Below are 13,193 nucleotides of genomic sequence, written 5' to 3'. Positions count from 1 at the left end.
AAAACTAGAAAAGGAAGAACAAATGAAGCCTAAAGTCATTAGGAAAGAAATTATCAAAATTAGAGCAGAAATATATAAAATTGAAAAAAAAAATAGAGAAAATAAATGCAACAAAGAGCTGGTTCTTTGAGAAGATTAATAAAATTGACAAACCCCTGCCTAGACTCACTAAAGAAAAAAGAGAAAGGACACAAATAAACCAAATCAGGGATGGAAGAGAGGAAATTATGACAGACATCGCAGAAATACAAAGGATCATGCAATAATACTATGAAAAAGTATATAACACCAAATATAATAACCTAGAAGAAATGGACCAGTACTTGGGAAAATACAATCTTCCAAGACTGAATTAAGAAGAACTGGAAAATCTAAATAGACCAATCAGCAGTATGGAAATTAAAATGATCATCAAAAACCTACCAAAAAGTAAAACTCCAGGACCAGATGTCTTCACCAGTGAATGCTACCAAACATTCAAAGAAGATTTAATACCTATTTTCCTCAAACTCTTCCAAAAATTCAAAGAGGAGGCAATACTTCCCAACTCATTTTATGAGGCCAATATTCTCCTGATACCGAAACCTGGGAAAGATAACACACAAAAAAAGAAAACTACAGACCAGTATCTCTCATGAACACAGATGCAAAAATCCTAAATAAGATACTAGCAAACCGAATATAGCAACATTTTAAAAAGATTATACACCACGATCAAGTGGGCTTCATCCTAGGGGAACAGGGATGGTTCAACATACATGAATCAATTAATGGGATACATCACATAAACAAATTAAAAAATATGAATCATATGATCATATCGATAGATGCAGAAAAACCCTTTGACGAGATACAGCATCCATTTATTATCAAAACACTTCACAAAATCAGTATAGAAGGAAAGTACCTTAACATAATAAAGGCCATCAATGACAAATCTTCAGCCAACATTATACTTAATGGTGAAAACCTTAAAATCTTCCCTCTAAGATTAGGAACAGGACAAGGCTGTCCACTATCGCCACTGTTATTCAATATAACATTGGAAGTCCTAGCGAGTGCAATCAGACAAGAGAAAGATATAAAAGGCATCCAAATAGGAAACAAAGAAGTTGAACTGTCACTGTTTGCAGATGACATGATTCTCTATATAGAAAATCCTAAAGACTCCACAAGAACACTACTAGAAACAATAAGCAAATACAGTAAAGTTTCTGGTTACAAAATCAACGTTCAAAACTTCATAGCGTTCCTATACTCTAACAACGAAGTGTCAGAAAAAGAAGTGGAAAAAATAATTCCTTTCGCAATTGCAACAAAAAGAATCAAATACCTAGGAATAAACTTAACAAAACATGTGAAGGACCTATATAATGAAAACTACAAGACTCTATTAAAAGAAATCGAAGCAGATACAAAGAAATGGAAAGATATTCCGTGTTCTTGGATTGGAAGAATCGACATAGTTAAAATAACCATATTACCTAAAGCATTGCACAGATTTAATGCATTCCCCATCAATATTCCATCGGCATTTTTTAAAGAAATAGAACAAAAAATCATCAGATGCGCATGGAAGCACATAAGACCCTGAATTTCCCAAGCCATCCTGAGAAAAAAAGAAAGAGGCTGGAGGCATCACTCTGCCCAACTTCAAATTATATTACAAAGTGACAGTAATTAAAACAGGATGGTATTGGCAGAAAAAGAGACACACGGATCAGCGGAACAGAATTGAGAGTCCAGAAGTAAACCCATGTTTATACGGGCAAATGATTTTTGAGAAAAAAGTCAAAAACATACAGTGGAGAAAGGAAAGCCTCATCAATAAATGGTGCTGGGAAAACTGGAAAGCCACCTGCAAAAGAATGAAACTAGACTGTTGTCTATCACCACATACCACAATTAACTCAAAGTGGATTAAAGACCTGAATAAAAGACCCAATAAAAAGAAACAATAAAATGCATAGAAGAAAACATAGGAACAAAACTCAAGGACCTTGGACTTAAAGAGGATTTTATGAATTTGACCTCAAAGGCAAGGGAAGTAAAAGCAAAAATAAACGAATGGGGCTACATCAAACTAAAAAGCTTCTGTTCAGCAAAAGAAACCATCAACAAGGTAAAGAGACACCCATCCAAATGGGAATATATATTTGCAAGCAATGCCTCCGATAAGGGCCTAATATCCAAAATATACAAAGAACTCATACAAATCAATAACAACAACAACAAAAAACAAACGATTCAATTAAAAAATGGGCAGAGGACCTGAACAGATACTTCTCCCCAGAGGACATACAAAGGGCCAATAAACATATGAACAGATGCTCAACATCGCTAGCTATAAGGGAAATGCAAATCAAAACCACAGTGAGATACCATCTCACACCTGTTAGAATGGCTATAATCAACAGGACAAGTTATAACAAATGCTGGAGAAGATGCAGAGAAAAAGGAACCCTCATACACTGCTGGTGGGACTGCAAATTGGTACAGCCACTATAGAAAACAGTATGGAGGTTCCTCAAAAAACTAAGAATTGATCTACCATATGATCCAGCAATCCCTCTACTGGATATTTACTGCAAAGACTTGAAAACCCATATCCAAAAAGATATATGCACACCGATGTTCATAGCAGTGGTCAGGACATGGAAGTAACCAAAGGGTCCTACAATAGATGACTGGATAAAGAAGCTGTGGTATATATATAAAATGGATGTAGTACATATATAAAATGTGGTACATATATAAAATAAAAATATTACTCAGCCATAAGAAGAGATGAAATACAGCCATTTGCGACAACCTGGATGGACCTCGAGATAATCATGCTGAGTGAAATAAGCCAGAGAGAAAAAGTTGAAAATCACATGATATCACTTATATGTGGAATATAAACCTAAAAGCAACAAAGGAACAGGACAAACAAATAGAGACTCATGGACATGGACCATTGACTACTGGTTATCAGAGGGTAGGGGGTGGGAGAGGAAGGGGAAGGTAGATGGAGTAATATAGGGGGGTAAGGGGGAAGGTGAAGTGGGTAAAAGGGATCAAATATATGGTAGCTGAAGGAAACTGGTCTTTGGGTGGTAAATACACAAGAGAATATACAGATGTTAAATTATAATGTACACCTGAAAATTACATAATTGTATTAATCAATTTTACCCCAATAAATTTAATTAAAAAAAAGAAAAGAAAAACTAGAGGCTCTCTCCCTTCCTTACCACCCCTTAGTCCCCTCTCATCCTTCACTTGGGAGAATGGAAGCCTCCCAGGCAGACTTGCTTCTGCTGGGCTCTCCAAAAATCATCTTCCATTCCAACAACCAAGTTATCTTTAAAAGATGCAAAAAAATTGGCCATGTCATGCATCTCCACAGCTAAGAGTGTGCCATATCTTTATGGTATTTAAGATCTTTCAGGGTCATAACCTTGTCAGCCTACCTTGTATCTCACTTCTTCCCTCCAAGTTGCACTGAATTTCATGTAATTCCTGAAATACCCCACATTCTCTCTCACCTTGATCTCTGTGTCTCTGTATTTGATTAATATGAATGTGGAAGGAACACGTACACATGCCCACATGTGCATACACAGGTGCAGACATCCTCACACACAGGAGATGAAATTTTCTATCTCACACTTACCCCCATTTTGATGTATCATTGAATGTCTCTCCTATACTTGTGAGAAACTTAAGAGCAGAACTATACCTTGTTCATCCCAGTAGGGGCTCAGGACATGTTTGCTGAATGAATAGATGGATGGGTGGATAGATGGATGGATAAATGGATGAGTGGATGGGTGGGTAGGTGGATAGATGGATAGATAGATGGGTGAGTGAGTGAATAGATGGATAGATGGGTGGGTGGGTGGATAGATGAATGGATGGAAGGATAAGTGGGTGGGTGAATGGGTGGGTGGATGGATGGGCAGGCAGATGGGTAGATAGATGGATGGGTGGGTGAGCAGATGGATGGATGGCCAACGGGGAAATGGCTTTTCCTTTCATCCCAGGAAGGCAGGTGAAGCATTGTCCCTGAGGCAAAGTCCTGGGGAATTTGCAAGTTCCTCTTCCTTGGGAGTGAGATGTCTTCTTTTTAGCTCAGGCCCCCTTGTCTAACCCTAAGGCAGGTCAGTATGGCTGAGCCCATGGGAGTCAGTGTGCTGCACTGTTTCCCAAAGCCCTTTTGGTTCCCAGAGTTGCTGGGAGTCTAAAGCTACACCATTAACAAGTGTTTCTGGAGCATCGTTGAACTGAAGTATGGGAGAGTGGGTAAGAAAATGCTGAAAGGCGAGTGGGGAGGTGGAGCTGGGGAGAATATCAAAGTGTTGCTCAGACTAGGAGGGACCAGAGTGGGCAGGGGTCTGTGTGCCATGTGGTGTGCAGGGCACTTTTTCCAGATCCTCTCATTTAAGCCACACACAAACCCATGGAGACATCCCACCTCATAGATAAGGAGCCCGGAGACTAAGGAGCAAAACCAACATTGAGACTCTAGTCTATGGGATGCCAGCCCAGAGGTAGCCCCTACCCTTGAGGGGTGACAAAGCATTGCCTGTGTCCCTTGTTGGGCCAGTTTTCCTTTGTACAGCCTCACCTCACCCCACTGCAATAAAGGAACATGACACCTGCTGCTTAATTACTAAGGAGGTAGACAGAGAGTCTAAAATGGCACTGGATTAGAAAGTTGACCTTATTCCCAACTTTACTTCTGCTACAGACTACTCCACTCCTTTACTGAACATAGATTTGCCAGATGTCTGTTCTTTGCCATGCCTTGGATGGGTGTAATAAAAACAAGGAGACAGAGAAATCTTGAGGAGATCCAGCCTGTGCTCCTAAGGTGCTCACAGTCCAGTGGTCTTGGGCAAAGCATTTTCCCTACTTCGTCTCACTGTCCCCCTTTGTGAAAAATGTACTGTTCTTTCTTCCCAAGAACTGTGATGTGGACTGAGTGAGAATGTAGAAGCAAGGGCCTTTGGAAGACATGAAGAGCATGAAGTTATATAAACGCAACTAGGTAACTGAGAAATGCTGTTCCCTACTGTCACTTCTCCCCAAAGCTGAGCACCCCAAGACCCACCAGTGCTAAGGATGCAGCAGAGCCTAAGACAGACACACACAGGGAGTAGGTCCCCCAAGAGGAAGGCCTTGGGTGCCCCAGCAGGCTCTCAGTGGTTCAGGCATTGGGGAAAGCCTCCTGCAGGAAGTAGTGGGACTTGAATTGTCCTTTAGGGGTGTGCTCCAGGCCCAGAGAGCCCTACACAAAGTTTGAATATTCTTCAAACTAAAATCCTGAACTGAGTTCAGGGGGTTTATGGGTTAGAGTTATAGGATGGGACCTGAGGAAGAGGACTAGTGGTAAAGAACAAACACACCCAATTTAGGATACTGGGGATGGGCTCTCACACCTACCAGGAGTCTGACGTTGGCCAATCCCGCCTAATGTCTGTCTCAAATTTCCCATGAATGCCCACCATGCTGACAGCTCAGGTAAGACAGCCTTGGGAGTCCATAGTAGTGGCCTCCCCTCAGTCATTCCTTATCCCAACAACCAATAGCCCATCAGAAGAGGCTTTGAGACCAGGCAGGCAGGGGCCTGCCTCATCCTGGGGCCCAGGCCTTCCAGAGGTAACCAACTCGATCATCCACAATTGTCCAGGGAGACACGCCCAGGCTTTAGAGTCAAGCACCAGTTCTGCTCCTTTCTGCGGGCACCTCAACTTCAACGGTCCTCAGTCTCCTTATTCATGAAATGGAAGCACTAACACCACTGTGCTGAGAGTATGCACTGAGATGGCTCATGTGGCACAGCCTGCGTCAGCCAGGTGCCCAGTCAGCAGCACCTGGGATATTTCCATGTCTCCTGATCCTATGGTGAGGTCTTTCTACTCTGAGGAGACTGCTGGGCTCAGGGCCTCCTGCTATTCCCTTCCGCCAGTGAGTCTGCCTTCCTGGAGCAGAGGGCCAGAACAGCTTCTTCTCCCTCTTCTGCGGTCCCTTAGGCTGGCCCTCAGATTGACTGACCAAGACCCTGGGCTGGGGTTTCTGTTTTCCAGACTCTTAAAGGGAATCTCCAGCTCTCTACTTCACAGGCCTGTCCTACCTGATCTCCAAGTGAGCTCTACAGCACTTCCCTATGTCTGCATCTCCCAATCTGCTACTTGTCCAGCAACCCTTCCCCCACCCCGAAGAGGTGACCCACTCCTCCCATCCTCCCAGCTGTCAGGAGGTAGGCCTGTAGACCAGGTATATCTGACAGACAGAGAAGGCCCCAGGCGCTCCTTTACCTTCTCAGGACTGGGGTCTGTCTGATTCCCTTCCTTTCCACCAAGGCACTCTGAAAGAGCAATGCCAGAACTCAGAGTGTATGGGAGAATAAGGGAGAGGCGGGAGAGGCAGAAGGGCTCCAGGAGGAAATGGCTAAGCATTCTGGGCCCACGTAATTTATTACAGGACTTTGTCCTTGGGCCCTAGGCATATCCACTCCCACAAGGCTCCTCTTGCAGCCCCAGCGAGCAGAGCCTCGCAGCACTCTGATCTTTAACCCTGGCCTCTTCAGCAGAGAGTCCCCACAGACCATTAAAGTTTACACTCACATGCCTGTTGCTGGCCATCAGTGAAATCCCTGGTGACAATCTGCTGATCATCCAGGAAGTTCAGCATCTTCCAAGGTATCATGGGGACTCTAAGGAAGCCAACAACAGGAGCTCTACTCGCAAGCACCCAAGTCCTAACTTGAGGCACACACACAGGAGACACCTGCTAGTCAGGAAGCTTTATAACAGAGTTAAAGGCTATTGGGCAACTAGATTCTCAGTAGAGTCCCTGGGAGCAGAGGGGGCTGGCTTGGGCTGGGACTTGAATGAACGGTGGATTTTCACTGTGAGGCAAATACAGGCCCTTCTTAAGGGAAGGGTATCAGGCAGCATGCCCTGGGAGAGGCCAGATGGGAGGGCATGGGCAGTGCCTGGAAGTGCGATGGTGAGTGCTTTGAAGACACTTGCTCACTGCAAGCCTTTCGTTGGGTGAAGAGAGGCATCGGTGGTCCTACAGGTGGATAATCAGGTTCCTTGTTTTTCCTGGGATGCAGAAGGGACTGAGAACTGCAGGCAGAGGTGTGAGAGCTAGTTTTCATTTTTAGATAGAGTTGAGGCCATGGCAGGGTGGCAACCCTGACCTTGGGACTCTTTTGGGAACAGGAACCAAGTGCTGGTGGGAGAGAGAGAAGAGCCGCTGAGGTGGAGGCCATGTGTCACCCTGGAGTGAGGCAGAGGCCACCATTGCCTGAGAATTTCCTATGCTTCTAGTGGGTAGGGTGAGGAGGGGCTCTGCAAAGTCCCCAGCTTCCTTCTGCTAAACACTCCTTTTGTTGAGACAGCTTGAAAGAGTTTCTGTTTCTTATAACCTACCATCTATGACGAAGGTAGGGAAGCAGTTGGGAGATGCCTTAATGAAGAGCCTATGGAAGAAGCTGTTCTCTGAGCTTTTCATCCAGCCTCTACCTGCTCCCAACCAGGAGCACTGTGCTCAGATTTTGCCCTATCTCCAACTAGCCTCCTATCCCCAAAAAACTCACCCAGTTTCTGGGCCAACACTTGCTTTTTGTGGGCTTCATATGGCACATGGCTTCTCTGGTTTAGAAAGATACAATTTCACTCCCACAGTATTGACACTGTTGCTCTTAGCAGCTTCAGAAATGGTGAGCTCCTTATCCTGGGACTCCAGGCACCAGACTGGGTTCTCTATGGCCCTCTGGCATTGCCCTTGTGAAAAAAAAAATTTGTGGGACACAATATCTGTGTAGAACAACAACAAAAAAAATTATAACAGTTCTCTATTCAGAGCCCGTCTTAAGCAAAATTTAATAGAAGTACATCTCAGATACCTATAAACTTGTATCCTGCTTCTTTTTACATTTGACATTATATCATAAGCATTTTCTTACACTGTACCAAACTTTAGTCACGAGTCTTTAAAGATAGCATGATAGTCCATCCTACAAGCGCTCCATCATTTTGTGACCATCCTCCCTGCATAGACATCAGGACGCATCCAATTCTTTGCTGTCATCTATAACAATGCAATGAAAAGTGTGTACTCACAGCATATTTGCATTATGTCATTACAGGAATATTCAAGAAGGGAACTGATTGAAACAAGGGGCATGAACATTTTGTTGCTAACCTTTCTCAAGTGGCACATCAAGTCCTCTCTCCGACAACAGGTATACACATACTTACAAGGAATTGGCCTGACTTTTGTGTGAGTTGGTGAGGCTCAGAGGGGCAGTTCTCTTAGAGCCTTAGGTTTTCCACTGCTGAGGTGCCACGAGCCCTGGAAATCAAGAAGAGGGGCTGGGAGCAGTCAGGACAGGCTTTTCCCTGTCACACCTGTAACCAAATTTCACTCTCTCACAGCTTAATGCTACTTCCACGGTTCTCTTCAAGGTGTGAATATTCTGCTAACCTGTAAAAATGTTTCTGAGCTGAGACAAAATGTCTCCATGAAACAACATAGGTTTTATTTCATCCTTGTCCAATGATGGAGCCTATTGTAGCATTGTTATAGCAACCAAAACAGAGAATAGCGAGGATTTCATTTCAGCTCTACCAACACATTATAGAGTGACCTGAATTTCCTTGATTCCTAGTGGTTCTTATCTTCCCATCTAGACTACAGCAGCCAAGCTATTCATTAATGCTATAAAATAGCACAACAATAAGCATAAATCTCTGTCACTGAGCTACTCTTTAGAGCAGTGGTCCTCAATCTTTTTGGCACCAGGGACCGGTGCTCCTATGAGAATCTAATGCCTGATGATCTGAGGTTGAGCTGAGGCAGTGATGCTAGCGCTGGGGGATGGCTGCGCTCATTTGCCTGCCTCTCACCTCCTACTGTGTGGCCTGGTTCCTAATAGGCCATGGACTGGTACAGGTCTACAGCCCGGAGGGTTTGGGACTCCTGCTTTAGAGAATTTTAGAGTTAGAACTAGCATTTAATGAGTGCCTTCAGTGTGCTGGGCTCTTTGTACATGCCATCTCATTCAACTCTCATCAAAACCCTACAAATTAGGAGTGTTATCCTCATTTCACAGTAAGGAGGTCAAAACCAAAGAGGTTAAGAAACTTGCTTAGGTCACACAGCTAAAAGTTAGGAAGTCAAAAGCAAAGAGATTAAGAAAGTTGCTTAGATCACACGGCTAAAAGTGGTGGGGCATATTTGAATGGAGATCAACCTAACTCCAAGGCCGGTGCTTATTGCACTACATTATACCACACCAACCCTCAAACTAAGCTGGCCCCCTCTTCCCCACACCCAGGGATAGATGAGACACCCTACTTTTAGAGATTTTCAGGGAAGGCGCTGCCCCAGCGTGCTCACTCCAGCTCAAGGTCTGAAGGGCCTTTCTCTTCCATTTCCATGGTCTCTGGTGCAAGGGCAGAGGGATACTTGGGAAGAAGCAGGGTTTGCTTGCTTCTCTGGAAACAGAGCGTGCACAGTACAAAAGTGCAGATCACAGGGCATGTTCTATCATGTAGCTCAGGGCTTGCTTCTCAATCTTGGCATTATTGATGTTTTGGACTAGATTATTCTTTTCTGGGGTTGGGAGGAGCTGTCCTGTGCATCATAGAATGTTTAACAGCATCCCTGGCCTCCATCTACTAAATGCACTTCCCCAGTAGTGCAATCAAAATGTCTCCTAATATTACCAAATGTCTCCCAAGGGAACATTGGTTCCCAACTTGAGAACCAATGTAGAGTTCATCAGTCCAGGTACAATCGAGGCTGGAAGAAAGAGGAGGCCGGCAAGAGCCAGAATGGATGTCCTCTTAGAATTGGTGACCCCATGACTCCTTCCTTGAATGGCAGAAAGATATGGCTCAAAAGACATGGAGGGTCCAGAGAAGGGGCTATTGGCCTAGTGCTCCCTAAAGGATCTTGGTTCTGACATGCCAAGAAAATGACCATGTCATCAGGCCAGCCCAAGTACTTCATCCTGCCTGGACCAGCAATTGTGAGATAGACATTGTTAGACTAGGTGGAGCTTGGATCCAAAGTCCTGATGGGTCAGGGAGGCCATCTCAGTCCAGGAAGAAATGACTCATTTCTTATTGTGCTTTATCTTCATAATCCCTCTGAGAAACCCACCCAGAGGTTTGTTCAAGGCAGCAGGAGGGGCAAACTAGGGGCACTAAATGTAAGACTCACTTTCTCTTCGCTGAAGAGCTATAAGCAATCCAATGAATAAATCCGAGCCTTGGGCCCTGACATTTACACCTAGGCCAACAGGGGCCTCTGTCCCATGACCAGGCTCCATGGCATCCTGGTGATTAATCTGATTGCTCTGGGGAGGTTGAGGTGATGGGAGGGGAAAGCAAAACTTGATTGTGACAAACTCAACAAACCAGGTACATGGTGCTGATGGTTCAGATTTTAATGGTAATAATGATACTTTGTTTAGCTCTTGGGAGAGGTTAAGGGTGAGAGATGCATTGCTAAGTGCTTCATGGGAAAAGAAGCATTAGGATGGATTTCCTACCCCCTACCCCTGGCTGGAATGTTCTATGTGCACCAAGAGCGGTCTCCTTTTCTCCCTGGTCCCACAGCTGGGGCATTCTTTCCAGCCTCACCTAAAGTTAGGAGTGGCTGTAGAATGAACATGTTGGAGTCCAGAATAAGTCACTCCAAGACATGCCCCTGTGGTATGCCCTTGAGCTAAGGGCAACTTTAGCCATAGGCTCAAGAGAAACTTCTGTGCCCCATCACCCTTAACTACCTAGAAGAATTTGAATTATAGGCCTTGCCCTTTAGACATTATCAGAGGTAACTTTTTTTGATTATCTGTAGAGCAGGGCAAACTTCTTTTTACTAAAGGTCTGCTCTTCTTGTCATCCTGCAATGATCTTTGAAGCCCCCAAGGGGCTTCATCATTACCTCATCTCTAGCTCAGGATGTCTTATATACCTCAATGCCCCTTTCTAGCTCTGAACTGCATGAGGTGTCTCTGACTCTCTAATATATGTAGGGTTCCCATAAACATATATGTATTAAATTTGGTTATTTTCTCTCACTAATCTGTCTCATGTCTATTTGACTATTAGATTGGCCAGGAGAACCTTGAAGAGAGAGAAAAGTTTATTCCTCCCCATCAAGGATAAGAAATAAGCACCACTTGTAGACTGGGCCCATTATAACCCCCTGTGCCATCCTCTACTGCTCTCCTCCCTTTCGCTGGTGGCATGCAGAGCATCTAGCAGTGGATTCTGAGGCCCTAGGGAACAGTGGAGACATAATATGGAAAGAGCCTGGATTTCTGAATGATTCCAGGGAATAGAGTATCACCTACACTCCCACCACTGACCCCACTGCCCATTTACAAGAGCAAGAAATGAACAAACCACTGAAATTTGTTGTGTTGTTGTAATAGTTAACCTACCAGATTAAAACATGACCCCTCTCCCATCCAAATTGCCTTTTATATTCCTAATACCAGTTCAATACACCTCTCCCAGGAAACTGGCTCTGACTGCTACAGTTCACTCTAGTCTCACCCTCCTTTTAATTCCTATGGCATTTGTTACTAAATCACATAATTTACTTCTTAGCATGTATTTTTTTCAGAGTAGGACTTCTTGATAAATTGTCAGCTTCTCAAGGCAAGAATCATATGTTAGACTTTTTTGTATCTTCACAGTGCCTGATAATAATAAGGATAATGATTATCGTATATATTGTCTCCCAGGAATCATTATTTATATACAAAACAACTCTATGAGATAAATACAACTATTATCCCCAATTTACAGATGAGGAAGTTGGAGCATGGAGAAGTTAAGTAACTTGGCCAAGGTCACACAGCTAGAAAGTGACAGAGCCAGGATCCAAACCAATAAATCTGAGTAACGAATGAGCTTCCAGTAATTATACCATCTTAACCATAATTGTTTCAGGAATAAGCGCTTGTGTGTCCAATGAAAATGTAGTTCCTTCTGGGCAAGAAGGAGCAATGCCCTTCCCATCTATTCTGGTATCTGAAGCTGGCCAGGTGCAGAGGAGCTATCACCCACACCTGCTGACTGAAGGAACTGCAGGCCAACTGTAAGCAAATTGTGCAAACAGGGCAGGGCAGGGCAGGGCAGGGCAGGATTTTTTTCTCAGTGCTGGTATGTATTTACTATCCAGAGCTCTGGAAAAAATGACAAACAGTCCATGAAAACTCACTGCTACTTTAAACTAGTTTTGAAATAAACTTATTTTTCCTAGCATAGTTCCTAAAACTAAAGATTACAACTCCTAGTCCTTTCTCTTAAATCTGCTTTGAATATAATCATATTTTCAGTTTTGCATCTCCTGTTAAACCTAGACCCAAGAATATAAACTGTCTTCAAATAGACTGTTGGAGCCAAAAGGAAGTCCAGGGTCTTGAGGTGGCCTGTGGTAGAACTCCATTGGCCCACTGGCCAGGCCACTAAGCCACTTGCTTGGCAGGTGTTTTCGAACCTCTGCTCTGTAGCAATTCATTCTGGGTTTCAGGGTGCAGGGAGAGTTCACACAGTCCCCATACCTCAGTGTGCGTGTGCACGCACACACATGACAAATGGAAAGAACATACCAGGGAATCCTCTGCTTGCTTGTTTGATTGTTTTTAATCAAAGAATTTCACAATCTCCTCTTATGGGCTGGACTTAGTGACTTGCTTCCAAAGAATAAAGTCTAGAAAAAGAAAAACAGTAATTTTATATTAGAAAAAACTAAAACCTAGGCAACACTACTCTAACCAAGAATTACAGGCTGAATTGTGTCCCTCAAAATTTGTATGCTGAAGCTCTATTCCCCAGTACCTAAGAATGTACTATATTTGGAGTTAGGGCCGTTAAAAGGAAATTAAGATTAAATGAAGTCATTAGGATGGGCCCTAATCCAACCTGACTGGTGTCTTTATAAGGTTAAGACAGATATGCACAGAGGAAGGACCATGTAAAGACAGAGAGAGAGGTGGCCATCTGCAAACCAGGAAGAAAATCCTCTGCAGAAACCAACCCTGCTGCTACATTGATCTTCGACTTCCAGCTTCCAGAACTGTGAAAAAATAAATCCCTGTCATTTAAGCTGCCCAGTCTGTGGTATTTGTTTATGGTAGCCCCAATAGACTAGCATATTAAGTGATCAAGTTA

The sequence above is a fragment of the Pteropus vampyrus genome, unplaced genomic scaffold, assembly GCF_000151845.1.
Source record: "Pteropus vampyrus isolate Shadow unplaced genomic scaffold, Pvam_2.0 Scaffold87, whole genome shotgun sequence".
NCBI classification, from domain to species: domain Eukaryota; kingdom Metazoa; phylum Chordata; class Mammalia; order Chiroptera; family Pteropodidae; genus Pteropus; species Pteropus vampyrus.
Note: the sequence above shows the minus strand (reverse complement) of the source record.